Source organism: Rattus norvegicus, chromosome 2 (assembly GCF_036323735.1).
Source record: "Rattus norvegicus strain BN/NHsdMcwi chromosome 2, GRCr8, whole genome shotgun sequence".
Classification (NCBI taxonomy): domain Eukaryota; kingdom Metazoa; phylum Chordata; class Mammalia; order Rodentia; family Muridae; genus Rattus; species Rattus norvegicus.
The window spans coordinates 118,877,476-118,904,710 of record NC_086020.1 but is presented as its reverse complement, the minus strand read 5'-3'; the positions used below and the strand labels follow the sequence as shown (position 1 = coordinate 118,904,710).

The window sequence follows — 27,235 nt, the reverse complement described above, 5'->3', positions numbered from 1 at the left end:
CATTTAGTTGGGGGCTGGCTTACAGGTTCAGAGGTTTATTCCATTCTCATCATGACAGGAAGCATGGCAGCATACAAGCAGACATGGTGCTGGAGAAGGAGTTGAGAGTTCTACTGGATCCACAGGCATCAAAAGCAACCTCGTCCCGCACTAGTAAGAGCTGGAGCACATGGGACCTCCAAGCCCACCCCACAGTGATTGATGTACTTCCTCCAACAAAGCCACACCTACTCCAACAAGGTCATGCCTCCTAATAATGGCGCTCCCTGGGCCAAGCATTCAAACACAGGAGTCTACAGGAGGTCATTTCAATCCAAACCCCCACAGGGCAGTTTTGGGAAAAGTTAGCAGATGGTAGCTGTAAAGCGCTTACCCAAGGAAGGTGCTCCATAAATAATATCCCCCTGTCTTTCTCTTTTCCTCCCTCCTTTCTTTTCTCTTTTCTCTTTCCTCTCTTCCCTCTTGCCTATCCCTGAACACTGCAAATAGCTGTGGGCACACACATGAGCAAACCTCAGACTAGAGATGGCCAGCCACACCAGAGAGCTTGTGGTTACCTGGAGGCAGCCTGTCACATTTAGAAAACACTGATCTGAATGGCCTATTCCCACTCATCCTCACAGGTTCAGCATATTGTAACAAATATTCAACATAAAATACCCTGCCACACCTGGCCACAGGAGAGAGATGATCTACAAGGAAGTGGGGGAAGCAATAAGAAAGGTATTTGAGGAAGGTGGGGGGATATGGAGAGGATTTCAGGAGAGTTTGAAGAAGGGATAAGGAAGGGGAGGCATTAGAGAAATGGAGAGAAAGAAGGCAAATGAAAGTTATGTTTGTACAGTCCAGGTCAGCCCTGGTGTTAAAACCTATCATTGACCTTGATCATCTTTCCCAAGCCCCTGGGTCAAGAGAGATTCCACAGCAAACCAACTCCAGAATATCTCTGCCTGACCCTGTCTGTTGGGAAGAACTCAATTCTCCCGACCCTCTCCGGAAAGCCTTTTTGGCCCTCTTCACTGACAACAAAGGGACACCCCATTCTGTGTTCCTCTGGCAACCCCAACTTGCCATATTTACCCTGCATTGCCATCACTCACTCACTGGAGTAACTCCCCCTCACATTTCGAACTTTTGGGTTAATTAATAATCAGGAATGAAGTCGAAATTCCATCAAATTGCAGACCACAGAGTGTGAAGCGGTGCCCCATTCGTCTCTGCAGCCCGTCTCCAGCTGAGGCTGTTTACTAGTCACCACCTGATGGGTCATGCGGTCAGTTAATATCAAATACAGCTAGCACTCAGCACAGATCTGAGGTCTCAGCATCAGGAGGCAGAGGCCAGAGCAAGGCAAGCTCAAGGTCAAGCCCAGCTACACAGTATATTCCACACCAGCGTAGGCTGCACAGTCTGAACTTGTCTCAATAAAACCAAAAAGGAGATGGGAAGAGAAGTAAAATGGGGGAGAGGAGTGGAGAAGGAGTATAGAAGGGGGAGAAAGAGTTGGGAAGGGAGAAAGAGTTGGGAAGGGAGAAGAGGGAAGGGGAAGAGGAAGAACAAGAGGAAGGGTGGCAGGGAGAGAGGGTGCGTGGAGAGAGGATGGGTGGAGGGAAGGAGGTAGCTTCTATCGGCACATGGCTCAAAGCTTGGAGGTGCCTCTCTCCATTGACAGACTTTCAAACCACCTGGATCCCAGCTCCATCTCCCCCAGGGAACCCTTGCAGGTGCAAAGTCCTTCAAGTAGTAAAAAGGGCAACTGAAGCCTGACTCAGTACAGCGCGAGGCTGTAAGAGGCAGGTAAGCACAGATCAACATATCTGAGCAGGCAAGAATCCATCAAGAAGATGAACCCTGGGCACACCCCTTTGCTCCTCGGACTCCAGAGACAGCCATGTAAATCTCTGAGTTTGAAGCAATCCCGGTCTACATAGCAAGTTCCAGGCTATTAACGAATACAAAAGGATTCAAATCCCACCCACCTACACACACACCCTACACAGAGAGAGAAAATGATGGTGCCTATGGACACAAAGTCATGGGTGTTGGGCTAAAAAGATCACTCAGAGAATGAAGATGCCAGCTACTAAGCCTGAGGCCCTGAGTTAGATTCTCCAGAACCCACAGGCTGAAAAGAGACAACTGCTTCTTGCCAATTGTCCTCTGATTGTACATATCATGTATAGTATATGTGCATACATATAAACATAGATAGATTAGATAGACGATACATGCATACATACACAGAAACATACATACATACATACATACATACATACATAGAAAGATAGACACATACATAGAAAGAAGAAAGAAAAAGAGAAAGAGAAGGAAAAAAGAAAGACATACATACATAGAACGATGGATACATACATGCATATATATATAGAAAGATAGATAGACAGACAGATACATACATGCATAGAGAGGAAGGAAGGAAAAAAGGAAGGAAGAAATGGGGAAGATAGATAGATAGATAGACAGACAGATAGGTGCCTTTTTAAAAAGTCATTAATGTACAAAGTTCTGTCTGCCCTGCTTATTGGGTAATTTTTTAACTGCTAAAAACATGAAATTTGCAATGTTGACCTTTTAAAATATACTTATTTTACTGTGTGTGTGATTGTGCACACATATGCAGGTGCCCATGGGGTCCAGAAGAGGGGGATCAGTCCCTAGATCTGGAGGTGCTGGTGGTTGTGACCTGCCTGGCACAGGTGCTGGAAGCTGGAAGCTGGCCCTCCGCAGAGCAGTGCGTGCTCTTAGCTGTCCAATCATCTCTCCAGCCCCAGTGATGGTATTTTTAGGTGTTCAAGTGGTGTCAATAATTGCATTCCTATTACAACATGGCCTTCAACACTAACTTCCTCAATTTTTTTTCATCTTCTCCGAGAAGAATTCTGCCCTCATCAAACAGAGGACCTCTGGTTTCCTGGGCAGCCCCTGGCAGCCATTATTCCCCCATCCCTGTGGACAGCATATTTGCTTTCCTTAAAACTTCATAAAATTTTGTTGCTGTTTTCAGACAGGGTCTCAAGTGTAGCCCTGCCTGGGCTGGAACTTGTTCTGCAGCAGAGGCTGGTTTTGAACTTGGGGCGCTCTTTGTGCCTCTGCCTTCTGAATGCTGGATTTACAGGCATATGCCACATTTAGCTTGTGCCTCGTGCGGTTATTACACCATAAGCATTTGCTCCTTTGTCCAGCTTACAACACTTAATACCCCTTCATGGTTCATGCAGACTGGAATATGTTCACATCCGCTTCCTATCTAGGGCCGAGTAACATGTTATCGATTCATTTGGGATGCTGTCTATAACGCTGCTGTGAACACCAGCACACACACGCCATGAAGCCTGTGACCTCCCATAAAGCCTTTCGGTTAGTTACATGTCTACAGATGAAACCGCTGGGTCACACGGTAACTCGCTGACTTTCGGGAATCGCCAGCTTCCCACAGGGGCTGCGACGTTCCACATTCTGACTAGCCCTGCGAGAGCGTGCTGACATCTCTAAATAAGGGGCAAGATCGGAGGCCACCTAAGCATCCGACAGAAACTGCTTCTGTGACTTGTGGAGCATCCTCAGTGAAATCCAAAAACACAGAACAGTGAGTTCTTTTAATGTATTTACCAATTCTTATGAAGAAGAACAGTTTCATTTATTCCTTGAGAAAACAAGGTGCTGAGGAGTAGACATGTGAGGCCGCCGTTTACACAAAGGAGAAGAAAATATTTTTTATATAGGGTTTGGGGAGTAAAATGGCTGCCCCTTGAGCAGGAGGGCCTGAGTGGAGATCTCAGCACCCGCATGAGCGCCAGATGTGCTTGTGTATACCTGTAACCCCATCTTGGTTGGATTCTTGAAGCTCATTGGCCAGTCAGACTAGCAGAACCTATGAGCTCCAGATTCAGTGAGAGACTCTGTCTCAAAATCAAGATGAAGAGTGATTGAGGAAGACAAATGATGTTGACCTCTGGCCTCAAGGCATACATGTGTGCAAGAAGACTAAAAGTACATACACCATGCACAACACACATCACCCAAGGATAAGATGTATTAACACATATAAATGTACTTGGAAACTAGGAAACAGCCCTGAATCATCACAGGGTTAATTAAGGCAATTAATTAATTTACCCTAGTCAGTATTTCTTTAATGGCCCCCAGCACTTTGAAGGATAAAGAGTTTTATAATTTGAAGAGTATAATCTACTTGGCAATTAAACTTAAAATGAAATAGAATACACTGGACTTCTGAGCATTGTACAGGTGAGCCTTCACCGTGAGTCTGACTACAGGGTGGTCACCTTCAGGGATGTAGAAAGTCTTTCCCCTCTGTATGTCAGAAACCTCCTGAAAAGGTATTTTCTCTTTTACTTATCCACATAAATTCCCTTTCTTCCTGTTTTCCAAAGCAAACACCAGGGGCCTCTCTTTCCTTCCCCACAGTGAGGCATAGCCTCATGAACTCCAAACCCTAACTCCGAGCCTCCCGCCATAACTGTCTCCCCAAAGCCATGATATGAGCTAAAATACATCCATCAAACACACAGAAAATAATCACTTCTCCTAATACCATAAAGACACAGCATGGGAACAGAAGCCAGAGAACATGACCTCCCAATCCTAACAGGTCTGCGGGCTGTGAGTATATGTGGCCCTGCCCCTGTAGCACTCAGACTAGGAAGTGAGACTAATACTTTATTCATTATCTTTGGACAAACACAGAAAAGCACAGTAGCTCATCTGCATAGAAAAGTCCACAGTGACGCCAAGGAACAATTGCCAAATGCTTGCCTTTGCATTCCCTACCTAGATCCATTCTGCAGACACCAATATTAAACGATCAACTCCCACAGTTCTACTGAGTCCTGAGGGAAACCCTAACTTCTGCTCCCTGGCACTGCAGGTCCTGAATGGCTTGTGGTTTTGATCAGTCTGAGCTGCTTGCTTGAGAATCCACAGTTGACCATCATGATTCCAGAGGAGGCAAAATATTATCAGTCTTTTTAAGCACCATCTGGGTAAAAACATTGCTTAGGGACATACACACTGGTGAGTCACGGACTGTAGAGGTTATTTTGAGCTTTTCTGCCCACTATAGCCCAGCCACATCTGGTCCCTTGTCAAGATAGTAACTCATTAGAAGGACACTCAGCACTGGCTTCCAAACCCATCGCCCAAGCCCAAGCCTCCAGCTCCTCCCTGAGAGCTCGCAGAAGCAGGGAGAAAGCAGCGGCACGGACCGCCAATGTGGAGATCATGTGTTCTCAGCACCCAAAGCAAGGTCCTAGATATTTATCTGTTTAGCGAATTTAATCCATAGGAAATGTTAATGCCGTTCTTAAAATCTACAGATTTAAATTTTTTTTTTGATGCGACACTCCGAGTATTCAAGATGAAGGAAAATGGTGACGCTGAGGGAAAAGGAGATAACGGAATGGTTTTTGAAGCAAGAAAAGTACAATAAGGATCTGCCCTGCTTGCCTGTGCGCCAGGGTCCCCGCTGATCTACTCAGCCGCAGTTCAGCTGAACTTGCCCTGTGCAGTCAGCGCAGTTCCTGACAGCAGAAAACGACGCGCCCCGTTCTCCCCATCATCTCCCTACTCCTCATACGCTGGACATCCCTGCAGTCTGAGGACTTTCTGTATGCCTAATAAAATCACTTCGGGTCACCACACCAAGGAGCCAACGGCAGTGTGCTCTGTGCTGGGATTCAGCCCACTTCTCCTGTTCTCCATCCCGTAATTTAAAAACCTGAGTCGTTCGTCCGTCATGTAATCAAACCTTGTTTGTAAATACAAATATAATTCAAATCATAATTTTAAATTGGTCGTTAAAATTAAATGTAGAATGGACAACAGCTGTCGTTTATAATTAATTTGACTCCCCTACAGCCATTTCAGTCCAGTGTTTGGCAGTTTATTGCCAAATGTTCAAAATTCAACCCCACGAATTACAATATCCCTTTTAAAAGAAGCCAAATATTATAATAAGAGGTGGTTTTTATTCTTTTTTAGGAAAATAATGATAAAATAAAAGTGGTGTTAATACCACACATTGATAAGGAACTGAAAGCATGTTCGTGTCCATGGTGCTTCCGGTGGGCTTTCCTCTATTATTAGAATATTCCCTCGGAGCATCGCACTGAATCCGTGGGACTCACTGTCTTAACCCAGATGTCTGATGAGAAAAGTTTCTAGGCATTTTGAAGTAATCAATATGCAACTTTTTCTTTTAAGCATAAATGTTATAGATCACCGGTGTGCCTTAGAGAAAACAATAAATAAAGCCAAAGTGACCAGAGCCTCGGTTTGATTTCAGATTTGCTGAAAATAACATATTCCAAGTCATCTCTTCTTTTGTGTTAACCAAATGCAAAACTGTGAAAGGCGAGAGCGGAGCAGGAAAAAGCATGTGCTGAGCAGAGCAGTCGTCTTAAATTTGCATAAGCAAATCACCTTTCCTTGGAGGCAGAGAACTTCAGAAATACCTCAACAGTCTCTCCGTCCTCTCACCAGAGCATGAATACACTCCTTCTAAAGAACAGACACGGCCGGTTGCATGCTAAATAACTTACGATAGAAATATATATCAAAGACACGTGCACATTTGAGGGGGAAAAGAAGGAAGCGTTCAAGTATGAAACCCCAGCAATTGTCAGTGGAGTTTGAAGGTCAGTGTCATCATTTTAAAGGAGCTAGCTGTTGATGCTCTTTACTTCTTGGTTTGTTTGGTTTGATTCGCTTGCTATTACTATTTATTTCTGGCCGGGGAATTAGAACCTGATTACTATAGTATCTCTCACCCAGGGAAAAATACCTTTTATATAAAACAACCTTCTGCCCAGAGACACCAGCATGCTTAATTCCCACAAAAACAACTGATGTGCTTATATTATATAGGCAATGAGATATAAGTTACATTTCACACAGGCATACGAGACAGATACATATTACACATTTACATCTCTCCCTGAGCTTGATCCCAGGTAGACAGATCCACTCCAAACACACAAAGCCTCAATGGCCATCGTAGACCACACTCAGAAAAGGCAAATTGTTACAAGGACTGCTACCCTCATGAAATGTCTTTGTAAACCAGCCTGTCACATTTCTAAGTTATAGATCATCAAAATGTATTCCTTTCATTTAAAAATTCATAATTTCTAATGTGGCTTGATGCTTTCTTCATAGAGTCTGATAATTTAGTATTGTCAAGCAAAGACATTTCCTTCTATCCTACAGAAGGCTAAGTTTGAACCCTGGCTTAAACAGTCCTCGTTAAACACTGCGTTGAACACACTCTTTATACTAATCAGAGGGAAGGCAAATAGCACAGTAAGATTCATTGAGAGTTTGCCTCCCTTCAGCGGAGCCTGTTACTTGAGAAATCTGCTTATTAAAAGAGGGGAAACCTTACAAGGTGGAAAAAATTTAAGCTCTATTCCTAACATTCAATTATTGCCCCAACCAGTTTTTTGAGTAGTACAAACTATTAATTTACAAATATGGAGCCTTTCTCAGTGGCACGCTTCCAAAAGGCACCAGGTGTCTGATTGTATTCAAAAATCACAACCCAGGGAACACTTAGTACAGTCAATACACAAAGGAAAAGCCAACTGAATTCCGATGTTGTTTCAAACCCATCTGCAATCAAGTATTTTCACAACCGAACATAAATTTCACCTACAAACGGGAAAGGTTCTACGTGCATATAAGACACGCAACAGGCAACAGCCCTCAGAGGGATCGCACTCCTCTCCGTGATGTCAAGACCTGGAATGGAAAGGCAAAGTTACGGAGTCGAGATCTCGGCTCCTATTATTTTCCAGTTTTTCTGTGTAAGCAGCAGACCCTAAGAGGATCAGCCGCATTTCATGCCATCAGCGTTTTCTGAGTGCCATGTTTAAGTACTTCTCTGAAGATGCGTGAGTGTGCATGGAGATGAAAGGCTTATGAATATCAATAAATCCAAGAGTCCAACTGCAAACCTTATCATTTTCAAAAATGCATTCTGCTAGGAACAGCTAAAGGATACTGGAATTTGGCTTTCTGGGTTCATACACTTAAGGTACAAATACCGAAATATGCATTAAAGACTTTAGCATGCGGTAGGCTAAAGAAGAGGAGAATCAATAAGTAGCCCCAATTCCAAATAACAGAAAGGTCACTCCACGCCGCAGCCTAACTGGACGGCTTCAACCCTCAAAACAAAAGTCGTCACTATCAACCTTGGTCTCTGACTAGGAAGCGAGCTCTGAAACTCAGGCTGGCGTACAACAAGCAAGCCTAAACTTTCAAGACTGAGGTCTGGCTGCCCTTGAGGGTTCACCTTTATCTCCCCTGAAAAATGCCAATATAAAAATTCTAAAATACCTTCATAAGCCCCAAGGAAAGCCTGTGGACAGAGAGATGATGTGATAGACTCCTTCCTTCCTCTCCTCAGCCGCTTCTCCTCTGTGCGGCTGAGAGCAAATGCATGGAGAGTCAGCCGCATATTTAATTAGAAGCAAGCTGCCTCGCTATCAGTGTGGGGATCTACCTCTCCAATCTCTTGTGAGTCAATCTTTCCCATCTCTGATTTTCTTTTATATTTATGCTAGAATATTTAATTGTAGACAAAAGGTTACTCTGGCTGTATTCACTGCACAGAGGCACAATAATCTGCTTTAAAAGGCTTGACATTTCAGGCTTTTCAAAAAGGCTGAAAAAATTATATCCCTGCTTTTGTTAATCAATGAAGTAGAACTCTCCTGAACAAAAGAATTAAATTGCTTGGTTGGTTTAATAAAACCAACAGAAATAGCTGCTTCCTCTGGGCTTTATTGTGTAGGCATGGCACACGCACCCAGCACTGTAATTCCATATGATTCAGGGCAAAACTCTAATTTCTGCACACAGTTGGATTTTTAAATCCTATTCAGACCCTATCCATTCTGGCTGGCTCTCTAAGGCCAGATTTATCATTAAACTTGACTCTTTTTCTGAAGTGTGGCAACCATATAGCAATTTTAATTTTGTTCCCGTGCCTGCAGCCCTCCCCCCCAAAAAAATGTCCATTAAAAATATATTAATCTAAATATCACCTTTCTGTTCTGTTTAGTCTGCAGCTAATGGTTTCACACATCTTTCCAGTTATTTAATTGGGCGGGAGCGGGGGGGACTGAAGGGAATAAAAATGTGGCAGGAGCTCAGAAATGAACATATAAAACAGTACCTTTTAAAAAAGCACCCCACAATCAAACCGGAAAATAACCATTTTGTTAAATTCACGTTCGTAGCCTAGGTTTGCAAGTGATACCAAGTGTATTTTGGCGAAAGACCTCTGAAGTTCCAAGATAAGCAAAGCGATCGCCAAGGGTGATGCAGACGGCCATTGTTTTATCTAATCACAGGGCAGCTCTCGAGTGTACCGAGAAGCCACAAGACCGTCTAGGGAGGTGGCCCTTTCTCAAGTGTTTTCAGATGGGTTCTTTTGTTCTGTTTGTGTTGAAGACTCGGAGAAAGGACTGTGTTCTTCCAGGGTTCTACAAGGAAGTAGCTAAGAGTTCAGATGGTTCCTGATACACTCTCCAGGATGTGGGAGAAGAGCAGGGAAAGGGAGCATTTGTTGGCCGAGCCATTTCCACCCAATCCCAAGATTTACAAATTGAGAGCTACCGAGAGCATTTTTCCAAGGTAATGATGGAGTTAAGAGCCAACAGACATATGTATGCCAGACACTGCCTAATGCTACTTCTGACTTAGTCCTGGGGTGAAGGTCACACAGAGGTCATCCAATCCAGTGTTCTATTGGTTTTGCCAGCCCCCACCCCCCACCCCTGTGGAGATAATGAATGGCTCGCACAAACCTAGCCATAATAAGTGCTCAAAAATGGAGACTACCATTGTGCTTACAACCCCTGTCTAATCCATTTCACATTGGCAGGGATTCGCAATAGCTGGCCTCATTACCAATCAGTAGAAATGCCACTAAGCACAACTGGAGACACTGGTTTTCTCTAACAAAGACACGCATTGCTGCAAACATGGGGTGGGAGATTACATTGTTGCCAACATGGGGTGGGCAAGTGTGGGGAGGTGGGTATTGAGAATTATCTATCTCAGACTTACAAAACTGCACCTCCTCACACTCTCACACTTTCCGGTCTAGGTCACAACAGATGAGGTTTAGGCTACTTGTTGAGTTACTGCCAAGCTCCAGCTTTCTTCATGATAGCCTCTCTCCCTCTCCCTCTCCCTCTCCCTCTCCCTCTCCCTCTCCCTCTCCCTCTCCCTCTCCCTCTCCCTCTCCCTCTCCTTCTCCCTCTCCCTCTCTCTTCCCTTCCTCTTTTCTCCTCCCCTGCCTCTCTCACTCTTCCTGTCATTCCCCTTTAAGATTCTGTCTGTGTGTCTGTCTGTGTCTGTGTCTGTCTGTCTGTGTCTGTGTCTATGTGTCTGTCTGTGTCTATGTGTCCGTCTGTCTGACTACACTGGTGAATACCTAATTCACAGCCCTTACGAGGCCAAGGCAAGAGGTGAAGAACCATGGACTGCCTCTGAGGCGTAGCACAGCACGGAAGGGGTAGCAGACGCTACAGACCCTCAGTCACGTATGTCTTAACTCTCCACTTCTCATCAAATGCACTTATCTCAAAGTGCCTGGCACCGAAGAAGGTTCCAACTGCTCTCATCCCTCAGACAACTCTGGTGCTAAACCAGGGGCTGGCTCTGAAGAACACACTAGAGGTGGACGTCCCAGCTCGGTCCTAGGAGTGGACTCTTTCACGGCTCTCATGAGTAGGTTCCAGTGGCCAGCCTTCTGAAGCCAGCAGCCCTCCACGGAGGCTTGTCAGCCACTGGTTTATACCAACACTGTGGTTACAGACCTTCTGGTGGTCATGGCTCTAGCATCGCTGCTGAATGCAGACAGGAGCAGAGTGAGGTGCAAAGCAAGCGCTCTGACAGACAGTCAGCAGCTCCTCTGGTTTCCTTCCTCTCCTAAATGAGTTCTGAGTTCTGAATGAGTTTAGGATTCTGAAGGGTTGACTTTGGCATTTGTCAGTGTAGACATTGCTCTCTGGAAAACAGGTTACCATTTCTTCAAAATGTCAAACACATGCCTACCACACAATGGAGAAGTACCTTCCTATACCATTCGTAAGAGAAACAAAAACCGAATCCATGCAAAAAATGTGCAGTTATTCATAACAGCAGCATCTTTAAAAGTTCCTAAACCCCATATATTTCTTCACTGAGGAATGGCAGAAAGAACAAAAAGAGAAAGAAAAGAAAAGAAAGGAAGGAAGGAGGGATAAGAAAGAAGGAAGGAAGGAAGGAAGGAAGGAAGGAAGGAAGGAAGGAAGGAAGGAAGGAAGAAGGAAAAGCTTGTGGTACACCCACACAATGGACTATTATAAAACAATAAAAAGGAAGTTTTGACTTGTGTTACAGCATGGTGGTCCTTAGAAGCACTTCACTAAGAAGCAAGCCACTGAAAGCCATGTGTTCATATGAGTTCGTTCATCTAAAGTGCCCAGAATATGCAAAGATAAAGAGAAACTACACTAGTGACTACCTAAGTCTGGGGGAGATGGGTAATTATGTGAGTAGAAGCTAAATGGTGTTTCCTGGTCTGTCACGGTCCTATTGCTATGAAGAGACACCATAACCAAGACAGCTCTTACAAAAGAAAGCACTGAATTGGAATGGATCAGAGGGCACAACCATGAGCCATGGCCGGAAGCAGACAGGCATGGTGCTGGAGCAGGAGCTGAGAGCTTTACCCCGGGATCTATGGGCAGCAGGCAGAGAATGAGATACGGGTACGAGCTTTGGAAACCTCAAAGCCCACCCCAGCAACACACCTCCTCCAACCTGGACTTCCTTCCGAACCATTCATCAACTTGGGACAGAGCATGCAAACATATAAGCCTATGGGGTAGGGGGCACTCGCATGCAAACCACCACAGGGGCATGGCTTCCTCTGAAGTTGGATAAGGACAATGTTCTTGTATGCAACTGGTGATGGTTGAGAACTGGGCTCCTCAAGAGGGCTGATGTATGCCAGGTGGATTCCATTTCAGTAAAGACCCCCCTTCTGGCATGTGTGTGTGTATGTCTGTCTGTCTGTCTGTCTGTCTGTCTGTCTGTGTCTATGTGTGTCTATGTGTGTCTCTATATGTCTGCCTCTGTGTGTCTGTGTCTATGTGTCTGTCTGTCTGTCTATCTGTGTGTGTGCCTGTGTCTCTGTCTATCTGTGTGTGTCTCTGTCTGTGTGTGTCTCTGTCTATCTGTATGTGTGTCTGTCTATCTGTGTGTGTGTGTGTGTGTGTGTGTGTGTGTGTGTGAGTCTTGTTGCCTTTTGTCTAGGGATCTCTACATCTTTCATTCTAGTTCAGAGCCCTGTATGTAAAGAAACTCAGGAGTTCAGCTCTACCCCCAAATTCAGCCCACATCAGGATACTGCTTTTCCTTGGAATAAAACCTAAAGGCCTTTGGCTAGCATGAGAAAAGGCAAGTTCCGTTCTCAGGCAAAGACTCACCACCAAAGGCAGGGTGGACAGAACATGGAAAAAACAATGGTGAAGGCTATGATGAGAAACACTGATGGGAACCAGTCAGTATCTATCCCCCTTCCCATGATGTCCAAGGGAGGCCCACAGGGGTGAAAAGTGGTGGACTGGCCTGTCTGCTATCAAGCCTGGAACATGCAGATTGGATCCATTTGTTAACTCAGTCATCTGGGAAGAATTTGTTGAAATTCTAACTCTTATATATGCTTTTTCTGAAATTTTTTATTTTTAATTATGTATTTGCATGCTTGTCTGCTGGGGATTTGTGCATGTTGGTGCAGTGCCTACAGAGGCTAAAAGAGAGCTTCAGATCCCTGGAGCTGGAACCACAGGCAGTTGTGAGCCAACTGATAGAAGGGTTGGGAACCAAACTCAGGTCCTCTGCAAAAACTAAACACGTTCTTACCCACAGAACCATCACTCCAGCCCCAACTGTTATATTTGTATCAGCCTTAGGGGAGTGTGTGGAATGTGTGGTGTGTGCATTTGGGGTGTGTGTGTGTGTGGCCCACAGGTCAGTCTCAGGGGCCATTTCTCAGGTACCATGTGCCATCCCCATTGAGACAGGGTCTCCTACTGAGTCCTAAAGCTTGCAAGAAAACTGATTGACCTGTCAATCCCAGGAGTCCACTTACTTCCACCTTCCCACTGCTGGACTAAAGGCTCGTGTCACCAAGCCTAGCTCTTTACATGGATTCTAGCGACAGGACTTCAGGCTTGTATGGCAAACACTTTACCAAATTAGCCAGTTCCCTAGCTTGGGGTCAGGTGTTTGACAGTTCCCAAGTCTTTCTTCTCAAGCTTCACCATGGTTAAAATAAGTTCATGATTGGTTTTCCTTTGTTTTTATTTAAATTAAGTTTTTTTCCACATTGATGGATTGATTGATTGATTGGCTGATTGATTGGCTGATTGACTTAACATGAGGGGGTGTGGGAACCTCAGCTCGTGCATGGAGTCAGTTCTCTCCCACTGCCTTGTCAGACTCCACAGCACTGTGCCGTTTCTCCAGCCCCTAGAAGAGCTCCTTGCTCCTGAGTTCAACTGTTCACTTTATGGCCTCAGTCTTTGACTTTATGAAAGCCATTTTGTGAACCGTGTAGTGCCTGCTCAGAGTCAAGCAGGTTGGCTATTGTCAGCAGGCCACGTGGCCAGCAGAAGCCCATCCTACACTGTTAAGTTTCATTTCTAGAAATCCTATTGGGTCCTTTTATAGCTTAAGTTTCTTTCTTGGTCATCCTGGTATTTCCCCCCAAGACCCCTGAGTGTGCTTGCAAAATGTATAATTGTAATTTCAGGCCCTGCCTACTGAGTTTTTTATTATTATTTCTGGCCACATCAGTTGATTTTCTTCCTCTGATGGCTCTTGTTTACCTGAATTTTTTCCTATATCTGGTGATGATGTGAGATGTTGTGGTTTTACCATCTTGAAACATAGTTTTGTGACATGCTGGATTTTGTTGTCTACCTTTAAAGAGAGCTGGCTTCATCCCAAGGCTTTCAGGGATAACCTGCCTTGAGGACCATTCAAAGAACTCTTTCTTATAGAGGTCTCAGTCCATGCTAGGGCATTCTAAGAACTCTCTGTAAGGCTGGGTGTATGATTTTCATGCATAAGGTAGAGATGAGGTCTAGACTTTGAGGACTCAAGAAAGTGTTGGGCTGGTTCTTTCTGATTTCTGCTTTCCCCTGGCCTCGGAAAGCATCCCTCTAATGCCCCTGTGCAGGGCTCTTAGCAGAGCCCCGTCTAGTTTTCTGTCTGACAAACTTTAGCAGCCTAGGTTTTCCAGAGCTGTGATTGTCCCTTCAACACAAGAAAACCACCAGGCTGCCTTGGTTTCTCCTCCTAGTACTGAGCCACTCCTCGAGGAAGAACTGCCAATCACCCTCAACTATTTTCTTTCTGTCACAGATCACAGTCTTGTACTTATTTTTATACAACTTTCAGGGCTGGAGAGATGGTTCAGCCAGTTAGAGCCCTGGCTGCTCTCCTAGAGAGCCTGGGGTTGATTCCTAGCACCCACATGGTAGTTCATAATCCTCTGTAACTCCACTGCCAGGGGATCTGATGGGTTTTATTCTGATATTGTTGAATCTCTGAAGGTAGTTACTTGATTTCCCAGTAATGTACAAGGCGAAGAAAGTTTTCACAGCTGTTAATTCTTAGGGAAGGAAGTCCATCTATTTTATTAATATTGTTTAATGACAAATCATAATTACATGTCCATTTGGTGCTACATCCAGCACAGTTTAAAGAGGGACCTGTCTAGGGTGGAGAAAATGCAAACACACACAGATACCCAAACAAAGGCAGGGATCAGGTTGACTGGGCTCTCAGGTGGAGAAACTGCAGCACTCTGGACTCTGGAGTGTTTATTACATAGGGGAGCACAGAGAGGGGCGCTACTGCATACAAGGAAGCAGCATGGATCATGAAGGCAGGTTTCATTATCTTAGTAGGCGCAGTCTCTGTCAGGGGAGCAGTCTTTTAGCGATAAACATCCAGGGAGGAGAAAGCTATGGTGGACATTTACTATGGACACCATTCAGTTCCACACAGGGCCCAGAGGAAGGCTTTATAATTTCTTCCTGAGCCTCACCTCCAGGAAGAAGGCTTGTGATTACTCCATGGATCTGAGAGTTTAGTGTCTTTGACATTGGTGACTCCTCTTGACACACAATCACTCAGGGCTACACTCACTAGGTTTTTCTCTGCTTCCTACAACTTAAGAAGTACAATGTGACATCCTGAGGTCCACACAGGTGCCTGTCCTGGGGTGATTCCCAGCACACTGTATATATGCAGGCACATGTGTATGCATGTACAGAAGCCAAAGGCCACCCTATTATTTCAGTGGTACCTGTGCCATGACTGGGCCCGGTGTCCAGAAAGTTCCAGGGATCTGTAACTCTGCCTTCACATGTCAGAAACACATGTTTCTAACATGTCCAGCTATCTTTTCTTTCTCTTCTCTTCTTCTTTCTTTTCTTCCCCCACCCCTTTTTTTTGTTCTTTCTTTTCATTGGCTTTTGTTTGTTTGCTTGATTTGTTGGTTTAGTTTGGTTTGGTTTTAGGTTTCATTTCTTTTGGGGTTAGGGGTTTTTTTGGTTTTTTTTTTTTTTTTTTGGTTTTTTTTTTTTTTTTTTTTTTTTGGTTCTTTTTTTTTTGGAGCTGGGGACCGAACCCAGGGCCTTGCGCTTCCTTGGTAAGCGCTCTACCACTGAGCTAAATCCCCAGCCCCAGGGTTTTTTTTTAGACAGGGTCTCTCTATAGCCCCGGTTGTCCTGGAATTCACCGTGTAAAACAGGCTGTCCTTAAACTCACAGAGATCTGCCTGCCTCTGCCTCCAGAATGCTGGCATTAAGGGTATTTGCCTCTAAGCCTGGCTCAATAGGTTCAAATAATTAAAGAGTTCCTCTTGCTTGCACAGCAAATTCTTTACTACAGGCTGAGCCATCTCACCGGCTCACTGATGCATTTTTAGAGCAGGTCGACTTCTCAGTCTTGTCTCCATCTGGACAAAAGACCGGCTTGGTTTTGAAGTCAGAAGGGACACTGGACTAGAACGAGTCCACAGCACTCAGGGTTCTGTCTGAGGCACCAGGTAGTGACCTTGCCCTCCTACTCCTGCCCAACTCAGGTGGCATCCCCTGCTCTAGGGTCATATTGTCTGATTTCTTTAGTGTTTCCAGCTCCTGCTTTCCAGGTCTCTCCTCCGCGGATCGGTATTTGATAATCTTTTACTCCATCCCAGTAGCTATTGTGAAGCAATTTCCTCTGAAATTAAAACTTGCTTATCTTGAAGACAAGCTTGTTAAAACGCTGAATGTTAAAGGTGAGGTGAAATTATGGCATGTTTTAAAGGATGGCAAATCCATTAGAATGAGGAAGTAAATAATTCAATGGCTTCAGAAAAGTCCTAAAAACGGCCAGGTTCACTAGGTCCCTCCCTTCCCAAGCTTACACAAGCAGTGAGGGCTGCTGTAAAACACTCTCAGACAATCCGAGCTGCCTGGAAGAAGCAGACACCAGCCAAGGGGCCTAGAAAAGACTCAGGCCAGCAAAGCTACCTGGAAGGACACTCTCCAACATGTCGAGCTGTCTTCAGGTTGTTCAGTGAACTCCAGGTTTCCAGCCTTCGTGGGCTGTCACTAATGTGGGTGGGCTTTGAGGATGTAGTCATCTTGGAGCCATTTCTGCTCCTGTAATCCTTCACCCTTATTCCTTTAAAAAAAAAAAACTCAATAAAACTCACAGATTCACCGAGTTGGGCTTTGTGGTATCCATACTTTGGTCTGTCATTGGCTCACTACCTGAGGTGAGTAGACATGGTTTATCCCAGGAACAGTGACACATGATATAAATGGTGCCTGAACATGGACAACAGAACTGATGATGAGCTGGGTAGTGATTGCAAAATCCTGATTGTGGACAGCAACTCGTGAAATGGAGGCCGAACAGCCTCAGGGTAAGACATCTGTGAGGTGGAACCTACCTTATCTTGCATTCCTTGGTCCTGAAAACCTGCTGGGAGCAACAATGGGTGAAGAGAGGACAGACACATGTACAAAAAGCTGAGATGAGGTAATGATCTATGGTCCCTCTGAAGGAGCCACACCAACTGTGAAACAACCGAGCACTTCATTTCATGCACCATGTGCTGCACTGTACCATCCAGAGGAGGTAGCTAGTCTCAGTAGGAGGACCACTCCCAAGCTGTGAAGATACGGGAGGAGGAGGCTGCAGTGGCTGTTTTTTGTGCACACATAAATCAGATGTCTTAGCCTATTTCCTGAACCTGACCAAAGGAAGGCTTTGTCAACTCCCCAAAGTTTGGGATATTGGTCATTGTTAATGACACACCTTCCCTTGGGACATCATCCACTCCAATCTTCCTCAGCTCCCAACAAGGATCCTGAAATGGCTACTTTTTCCTATATGGTATGAGATGGTGTGCATGCTTGTAATCTTAGCACGACTGCTGAGACATGCAACTAAGGCTGAGTTATCCATGTAAAAGAAAAGTCTGGGTGGGGAGATTATGAGGAAAATACCAGACTCCATAGTGACACTTCTATGTGGTACAGGGTGGCATGTCCGCTTGATGAGTAATACTCAGTATGTGAGTACAGAGATCCCAGTGTCTAAGGCCAAGAAGGCTACTCAGTGTGGCCACTGTTATATATAATGGACATGTGTCTAAGACCAAGATGGCTGCTTTGTGTGGCCACTGCTGTGCACAGTAGATATGTGTCTAAGGCCAAAATAGGCCAAAGACTCAATGGGGATTTGCTTGTGTAAGAGGATGAAATGAAGATGATGTCATGGTGTGGTGGTTTCTATAGAGATGGCTCCCATAGACTCATGTGTTTGAATGCTTGACCCAGGGAGTAGCACTTTTAGGAGGTGTGGCCTTGTTGGAGTAGGTGTGGCTTCGTTGGAGGAAGTGTGTCACTATGGAGTCTGGTTTTGAAATCTCAGAAGCTCAAGTCTGGCCAGTGTGTCCCACTCTCTTCCGCTGCCTGGAGGTTCAGATGTAGAACTCTTAGGTACCGCTCTAGCATCATGTCTGCCTGCATGCAGCCATGCTCCCCACCTTGATGAGAGTGGACTAAACCTCTGCAAAACAACCCTAATGAAATGTTTTCCTTTATAAGAGTTGTTGTGGTCATGATGTCTCTTCAGAGCAATAAAACAATAACTAAGGCACATGCTGAGTCTTAAGAGTTAGAAGGATACCAGAAAAATTACCAGTTAAATCTGTACTAAAGAGCTCTCCCTGAATCCAAAACTTAGAACCTATAGAAAGAGTTTGATAGTAAAGAGAAAAAATAAGACAAAGACAAAAAAAAAAGCATAAACAAATCAGTGTTCAGATCACAGTGTCAGAGAAGACTCCATCCATTCAAGAGTTGAGAAAGGGGTGAATTTATCAGGGACCTTTGGCCAAGAAAGGTGTGTTTGTGGTTTTGTTGAGTCCCATGGTCTTTGGAAAGTGAGATCACTTTCTGCAGATCAGAGTTACTTGGGTCAGTATATAATAGCTCTGTGGTGCTGAAACAAGTAAAAACCACACAAAGAAAGAGCCAAACATGTCACTTGGAGACTAACATGGACAGATTTTCAGCAAACCAGAGTCCTAGGGAATAAGCCTATAACAAATTTGGTGCTGGGGAGTCTTAGAAGACCTCAGGACTAACAGATCCCTGTGGTGGTATAAAGCAAAACCTGGGGAAATTGCAGGTGATTTCTACTGTACCTCCCCAGAGAGCAGGATTTCTCAACTTTCCTAATGCTGCGATCCTTTAATACAGTTCCTCTTGCTGTGGTGACCCCCCAATCATAAAATTAACTCATTGCTACTTTATAACTATAATTTCATTACTGTTATGAATCAAAACATAAATATCTGATATGCAGGATATTTGATATGTGATAGTGTCATTCGACCCCAAAGGGGTCATGACTCACAGGTTGAGAACTGATGCCAAAGAGAAAGGAATTCTCACTGTGGGAACCTTCCCAACCCTTTCTCTAACAGTGACCATGGGCAGTCACTGAGGACCATGAAGGATGACTGAATGCCCCAGGTTAAGTTGTAGATGTATTGATCTTTGGTTAATGTTAAAACATTTTTTAGTGCCTGGAGAGACTGCTTGGTGGTTGAACATTTGCTGCTCTTGCAGGGGACCTAGATTCAGTTCCCAGAACCCACATGGAAGCTCACGATCATCTATAACTTCAGTTCCAGTAGATTCAATGCCTTCTTCTGAACCCCATGGATATGTACCATGTGCACCCACATTGTACCAACATGTACAAACATGAAAGAAAAAAATGGATTCAGCTGATGCTAGAAGCAAGCATTCTGTACTTCCTGGGGCCCCCAAAAGTATCAAAAGTAATATCAGTTTAGTAAACATCTATGTAAAACAATACAGGCAAAAGAGATTAAATGTGAGAAGGGGCAGACAGCTGTTTCTTCCAAGTCAACTATGAATATTTCTCTTCTGGGCACACAGACTGCTCACCCAGCCAAGGAAGCCGAGATGGGTGATTTCTCCATTGACCTAGGCTAAACTAAGCACCTAGTGCCTGCTACATTTAAGTTCCTCAGGGTAAAGGAAAAACAGGGGTTTTACATACATACTCCAGCTAAAACAGCTGGATAATTGATACCGATAAGCAAAATATGTTTATGCTGTACTACACCTTGCTAAAAGTTTAGTGTCTCCTTAGCAAACTTCTGTGATGACCTGACACTTGCTTAGAACAAAAAGCTGACAAAAGTCACCACAGTTCCTTATGGGACGGTGCTTCAGGACTTTGCATCATTGTCCTGTCCTCTCTGTAAAAAGATTTCTACACTTTATCCAGTCCTGCCCTCCCCCGCCCACCATCCCAGAGAATGGCACTACTGGAAGTGTCCATGGGTCTTCCCACATCAGGATAATCAAGATAATCCCCACAAGGATACCAAATGACTTAGAGTTTTTATTGCTGTGATAAAAAAACACCATCACCAAAAGCAATGTGAGGGAGAAAAAGTTTACTTCAGCTCGTAGCTTGTAGTTCACCATCCAGGGGAGCCAGGACAGAAACTCAGGGCAAGAACCTGGAGACAGGTACTGAGGCAGAGGCCATGATGCTTACTGGCTTACTCCTAATAGCTTGCTCAGCCTAATTTCCTATAGCACCCAGTACCATGGGCCCAGGTCCTGGGTACGCTCATATCAGTTACAAATTAAGAACAGGCCCCACAGGCCAATCTTGTGGAAACATTTCCCAATTGAGATTCTCTCTTCTCAAATGACTCTAGCTTATGTCAAGTTGACATAAAAATTAGGTAGCACACCCAGAGACCCCTCTCAGTCCTCTCTGGTGAGTCTAGGTTCTGTCAAGCTGACCCTTAACTCTAAGCATAATATTGAACACTGCTGCTCTGAGTTCTCTCAGCATTATTTTCTGAAATTCAAAGTCTATTGCATACAACTCAAGTCAGGACCCATTCCCAACAAGCATTCATAGGTCCAACATATTTAGAAGGAGAATAGAAGAAATAATATATTGGAAATAAATATATTTTGTGACTTTATTTCTTCATACAAACTAAATATGTTTACAACACAATATATATCCACATGGTCCCAAAATTACTGTTCACATAATTATGCTAGAATTTAAGTATTTTGACACCAGCTTTACCTCCCATGAGGTAGGCCATTTTATATTTATAAATAAACTAAAGGGGATTAGTAGTAAAACCACTGAATGATGATATTGCACTTTTAATTAAACATGCTAAAATAGATGTATGATATATATACCCCATATGTTAGTCAAAATCAAATGCACATTTCAACAGGCAATTCAGTTTCAAAAAACAATAATGTCTACTTTCTTAAATAGAGTTATATATATTAGTTCCTTCTGTATAATATTTTCCTAATTTTACATTTTTATATTTAAATAATTTTCCATTAATAAAAAGTCAACATCAACTCTAGGACTGGAGGGGCTGGCTGAGCATATGAAAGGCCCTGGGTTTTATCCTCAGCACTGCCCAACTCAAAGTCCAAATACAGTTGTGTAAGTGTATATCAAGTAATTCTATTTCTTTAAAGATTTACTGTGTGATTCTGCATTTGTTTGGTAGGTGATGTCTAAAATATTTAAAGATGTGATGCTTTCCTTCTGGTCTGCTTCCCCACCTAGGCCAGATCAATGGGCCCATTACCCTCCACACCCTACAGCCTGCCTGCTTCCCAGGAGGTCCACAACAAGCAGGGACACAGCCTTCCTATTTCCCAGGAGGTTCAAAGTTGCAGGAACATGGGAGGCCTGCTCTAACTAGAGACACTGGAGGCTCACCCTACAGACAGCACTCTCTGCCTCCAAGGCATTGCCTCTTACCCAGGTCACAGAGCTCTACCTGCTTTCAAGGAGGCCGGCTCCAGTCAGAGACTTCCAGGCCAGTTAATACCAAAGATAACCAGATGGTCAGAGGCAAGCTCAAGATCATAAGCAATAGAACCCAGTGCAATTCGGCACCGCTGGAAACCAGTCTTCCCACCACAGCCAGCCCTGGATACCCTAACACACTTGAAAAACAAGATAATGACCTAAAACCCCATCTCATGAAGATGATAGGGGCCTTTAAGGAGAAAATAAATAACTCCCTTAAAGAAATATAGGAAAACACAGGCAAACAGGTAGAAGCCCTTAAAGAAGAAATAAATGAATCCCTAAAAAGAAATACAAGAAAATATAATCAAGCAGGTGAAGAAATTGAACAAAATGGTCCAAGAACTAAAAATGGAACTAGAAACAATAAAGAAAACACAAATGTAGGCAACCCTGGAGATGGACAACTTTGATGGAATGAAATCAGGAGCTACAGATGCAAGCATGACCAACAGAATACAAGAGGTAGAAGAGACAATCTCAGGAATAGAATATACCATAGAAGATATTGACACATCAGTAAAAGAAAATACAAAATGCAAAAAAAAAACTCCTAACCCAAAATATATAGGAAATTCAGGGCACAATGAAAAGAATCAAACCTAAGAATAATAGGAATAGAAGAAGGAGAACATTTCCAGTTCAAAAAGCCAAAAAAAATCATCAATAAAATCATAGAAGAAAACTTTCCTAACCTAAAGAAAGAGATGGCCATGAACATACAAGAAGCCTACAGAACTCCAAATATATTGGACCAGAAAAGAAAATGCTCTTTTCACATAATAATCAAAACACTAAATGTGCAGAACAAAGAATATTAAAAGCTGTAAGGGGAAAAGACCAAGTAACATATAAAGGCAGACCTATCAATCACATCAGACTACTCAACAGAGACTCTGAAAGCTAGAAAATCCTGGACATATATCATCCAGAGAACACAAATGCCAGCCCAGGCTACTATACCCAGCAAAACACTCAATCACCATAAATGGAGAAACCAAGATATTCCATGACAAAAAAAATTTCACAGCAAAGCTGAAAGAAGAGAATCATATACAAATAATACCATCTCCAGCAACAAAAGTAACAGAAACTAACAATTATCTGTCTTTAATATCTCTGAACATCAACGGACTCAATTCCCCAATAAAAAGACACAGGCTAACACACTGGATACATAAACATAATCCAGCATTTTGCTACATACAAGAAACACACCTCAGTAACAAGGACAGACACTACCTCAGAGTAAAAGGCTAGAAAATTTTTATTGGATAATAAAATAGAATTTCAACCAAAAGTTATCAAACAAGATGGGGAAAGACATTTCATATTCATCAAAGGAAAAATCCACCAAGAGGAGTCTCAGTTCTGTACATCTATGCCCCAAACACAAGGGGCATATCAAAGCTCAAAACTCACATTGAACCTCACACAATAATAGTGGGAGAGTTCCATATCCCACTCTTTGCAATGGACAGGTCATTGAAAAAGAAACTAAACAAAGACACAGTGAACTAACAGAAGCTATAGTCCAAATAGATTTAACAGGTATCTGTGGAACATTTCACCTCAAAACAAGAGAATGTACCTTTTTTTCAGCACCTCATGGAACATTCTCCAAAACTGACCATATAATCAGACACAAAACAGGCCTCAACAGATACTAGAAGACTTGAATTATCCTATACATCCTATCAGATCACCATGGACTAAGGCTGGTCTTCAATAACAACAAAAACTACAGAAAGCCCACATACACACTTGGTCATGGAAGAAATAAAGAAATCAACGACTTTATAGAATTCAATGAAGATGAAGGCACATCATACCCAATCTTATGGGACACAGTGACAGCAGTGTTAAGAGGAAAACTCATAGCTCTGAGTGCCTTCATAAAGAAACTGGAGACACAAGCAACTTAATGGAACTTGTTTGAGCTCATGGTTCCATCACAGTGGAGAAGCCGACAGCAAGCAGCAGGCACAGCTGTAGGTTTGAAAGCTGAAAGCTCAGGGCTTCTATAGCAAACACAAAGCAGAGTGGAAGTAGGGCAAGGCTTTCTCCAATCTGGTCCCCGGTGACACTTCCTCTAGCAAGGGCATGCCTTCTAAACCTCTTCAAACAGCACCGCCAACTGTGGGTTAAGTTTTCAAGTGCCCAAGACTCCGAGGAACACCTCATTCAAACCACAGCTGTCTTAGTAAGTAGCCAGTATACTACATAGGATTGGAAGCCACAGTCACCAGAGTGCACACTGCACTCTCAGAACCTTTCCGTCTTCTATAACTGAAACTGTACCCATGACCAGCATCTCCCTGTGTCACTTGCCTCAGTACCTGGGAATCACCGTTCTACTCCCTGTTTTCGGGATATTCATACCATGCAGCACTTGTCTTGCCTCTGGCTGACATCACTTAAAATAGTATCAAGGGTCACCCACATTAAAACATGTGATAGGAATTCAGCCTTCATTCTTAAAAGTTACTGGTTCCTTTCTTTCTTCATCCCTCCTTCCTCCTTTCCCTATGTATGCATGTTTAGCCATTTAAATCTTCTTTGGAAAAGTATTTACTCAGGTCCTTTGACTATTTTGAAATCAAGTTATTTGTTCTGGTGCAATAGAGTTGTTTGAGTCTTTTACACAGTTTAGATATTGGCTTCTAAAAATAGTCCAGTTTTGCTGGTACAATAAAATACCCTATATTGTGTACTTTAAAAGAATTTATTTAGCTCATTGTTTGTTTTAGAAAGTATCTGCTTTACAAAGGCTGGCCTCAAACTCATAGCCCTCATCCTGTCTCCACATCCCAAATGTACCACCATGTAATGCTCACTCATGGTTTTAGAAGTTGATAATTTATCAAGAAGCCATATCTCTTTAGCCATGTGGTTGATGACATCACAATGTTGGGAGCAAGTACTAGTGAGATCCTATGACAAAGACAGGAAGCTAGAGGAATCCAAAGAAATCCAGGAGCCAAGTTTGCCAATGTTATAGCAACCCACTCTTGAGGAAATTAACCAGAGCCCTTCCAAACTACATTAGTCCCTCGTGAGGGTGGATCACCAACAACTTAATTATATTGTAATGATTTCCACTTCTTGGATGTCCTACAGACTCTCAGCATTAGCACACTGTAGACCAATCTTGTATCACGTTAGTCTTAGGGAATAAAAACCATATCCAGACCATAACAAGCCTCTGCTACACAGCTTGCAATCCTGTTTCCATCCCTTAGGCTGCTCTTCACTCTGCTCTTCTTTGCTGTGCAGACCACTGCACTTTAGTGTTATCCTAGCTCGCTCTTTGCTTCTGTTCCCTGTGTGTGGAGATCACATCTCAAGTATCACTGCCCAATCCAATGTCAAGGAGCGTTCCCTCTGCATCCAACAGTTTTGCATATCAGGGTTTTACCTCTGTTTTAATCACTTTGGAACCCAGTTTCTTTCACTACTCTTTGTAGAATTGGCTTCTTACTCATGCATTTACCTTAATCTGTTTTTGATCGTGCAAAGTTCTTATTTCTCCTTAATTCTGATGGATATTTTTGCTGTGTAATAGTCTGAGTTGATGTTGTGGTCTTTCAGAACTTGGATAGCTTTCCGAATCCTTCTGAATTGAAAGATTTCTGTTGGATAATAAGGTATCATTCTAATTACATGTAACTTAATCTCTCTTGCAGATCTCAATACCCTTTATTCTGTGGGGCTTCTTTTTAATGCTTTAACTAAACTACATCATAGAGAATTAATTTTCTGGCACCACCCTACTTGGCCTTCTATAGGTTTCCCGTACCTGAATGGGCCTCTTTCTCTCTGGGTTTGGGAAATTTTCTTCTATGATTTTACTGAAGATATTTTTTATGTCTTCACTGTGGCATTCTACTCTTTCTTCTATGCCCATAGTTAGAAGATTGGGTCTTTGCATGGTATACCAAAAGTATCTCATGTTCCAATATTTTTGCTTTTATTTTTTCATTGCAACATACAGACAGAACCAATTCCTCTGCTTTGTCTTTCATCCCTGACTTTTTTTTTGTCAAAATCCACTAAATTAGTGAGACTTTCCCTTGTGGGTTTTATTTGGCTTGTTCAGTTTTTTTTTTTCAGTTTGGGTTTCCTTCAACAATTTGAACTCAGTTTCTATGTCTTGGGTTTGACTTACATCACTTGTTTCTTTGTCTAAGTTGTCTTTGAGTTATTGTTGTTGCTTTTCCATATTTATAATCATTTAAAAAATTATTTTCATGGAAATTATTACATCGTTTTTATTTAGGCCATTACTATATGATTTGCATTTTTATAGGAGACATTATTTTTCTTTTTATAATTATATTATTTGTGCATCTGGAGTTAACTGGTTCAGTTTTCGTTCTTCTTTGTGAATGTACCTTTCTTCTATCAGCAGAGGACAAGGAGGAGCCAATTCATAGCAAAGCTGAGATTTCCACCTCCTGTTTGTCTGGTATTTAAGACTAAGCCTCTATTTCCCATTTTCTGCTTGTCACTTATAGTCTGGTGCCTTCAGCATCTTGGTCAAGTAGCATGGAATACATTTCCCCTGGCACTGTGGTCTAGTCTATACACAATATGGATTAACTGGGGTATCCAAATCAGGGAGCTGGCAGGGCTCTGGTTAGTCCCAAAGGGAGGAAAATGGGCCAGGAGTAAGCACTGGTCTCTGGCAAGTAGCTAACAGGGCTCTGAGGCAACCTGAATGATGGGAGCTGTAAAATGGGGTGAAACAGCCTATCTGGGTCTCTGGTCCACTTAGGAAGGCTGACATATTTTTACTTGTGTGTGTGTGTGTGTGTGTGTGTGTGTGTGTGTGTGTGTGTGTATGTGTGTGTGTATCTGTCATGTATGTACAAGTACCCACTGTGGCCAGGAAAGGGCATTAGATTCTCCTCTCAGCACCCTCCTCTTGGAGCGGTTGCTTTTGGCCATGGTTACCAGAAAGCTCTATTCTTTGTTGAATCCCTGGACTCAGTTACCATGACCCTCTCTGCCTGATGCTTGCTGCCTACAACCTACTGATTGCTACCAAACCCCTCAGTACTGCAAGTGAGACAAGAAGTCAGTAAGCCTCTTGGGAAGTTTCCATCACTGAGAAGGACACCAACTCACTACAGTTGAGGGGATGTGGTTTACCTGTTCAGTGTACCTGCACATTTGTTCATTTTCTTCTCCCTTCTTACCCCCTTTTCTCCTCTAGACACCTTGGCTCATATCGAGGGAACTCTCATCTGTGAGTGACAATCAAAATTGGCATTCCTGTGGGGAACGGGGACTAAAGACTATTCTATTTGGCTGGCACCATTCCTGGACTCTAATACAATCATGATTCCACTTATCAAAGTGTGGCTACCTAAAAACACAATTGTCTTATTGAAAAAGACAGTTTAGGAAAATACAAGCATGTTGCAGGCTGTATCGGATCTAGGTGGTGGATTATTTATCTAGCATGTGTGAAGCTTTGGTTTCAACCCCCAGAAGAAGAATGAGAAGAAAGAAGGTGTCGTAGTTAGGGTTTTACTGCTGTGAGCAGACACCGTGACCAAGACAACTCTCATGAGGAGAACATTTAATTGGGGCTGGCTTACAGGCTCAGAGGTTCAGTCCATTATCATGAAGGAGGAGCATGGCAGCATCCAGGCAGGGATGGTGCAGGAGGAGCTGAGAGCTCTTCATCTTCATCTGAAGGCTGCTAGGA

At 43.3% G+C, this 27,235-nt stretch overlaps 1 long non-coding RNA gene across 4 annotated transcripts in view; it reads right to left on the bottom strand.

The window, feature by feature from the left end:
• Positions 1 to 8,518, bottom strand: part of LOC103691527 (uncharacterized) — a 621,145-nt gene extending 612,627 nt beyond the window's left edge. The window contains exon 1 of one of the 4 annotated variants that reach the window (XR_010064227.1): positions 8,377 to 8,518. This is a non-coding gene — a long non-coding RNA (uncharacterized LOC103691527). The remainder of the gene's footprint in view (positions 1 to 8,376) is intronic. The other 3 variants (XR_010064229.1, XR_010064226.1, XR_005500860.2) reach the window with 3 other exon arrangements.
• Positions 8,519 to 27,235: the final 18,717 nt, after the last annotated feature.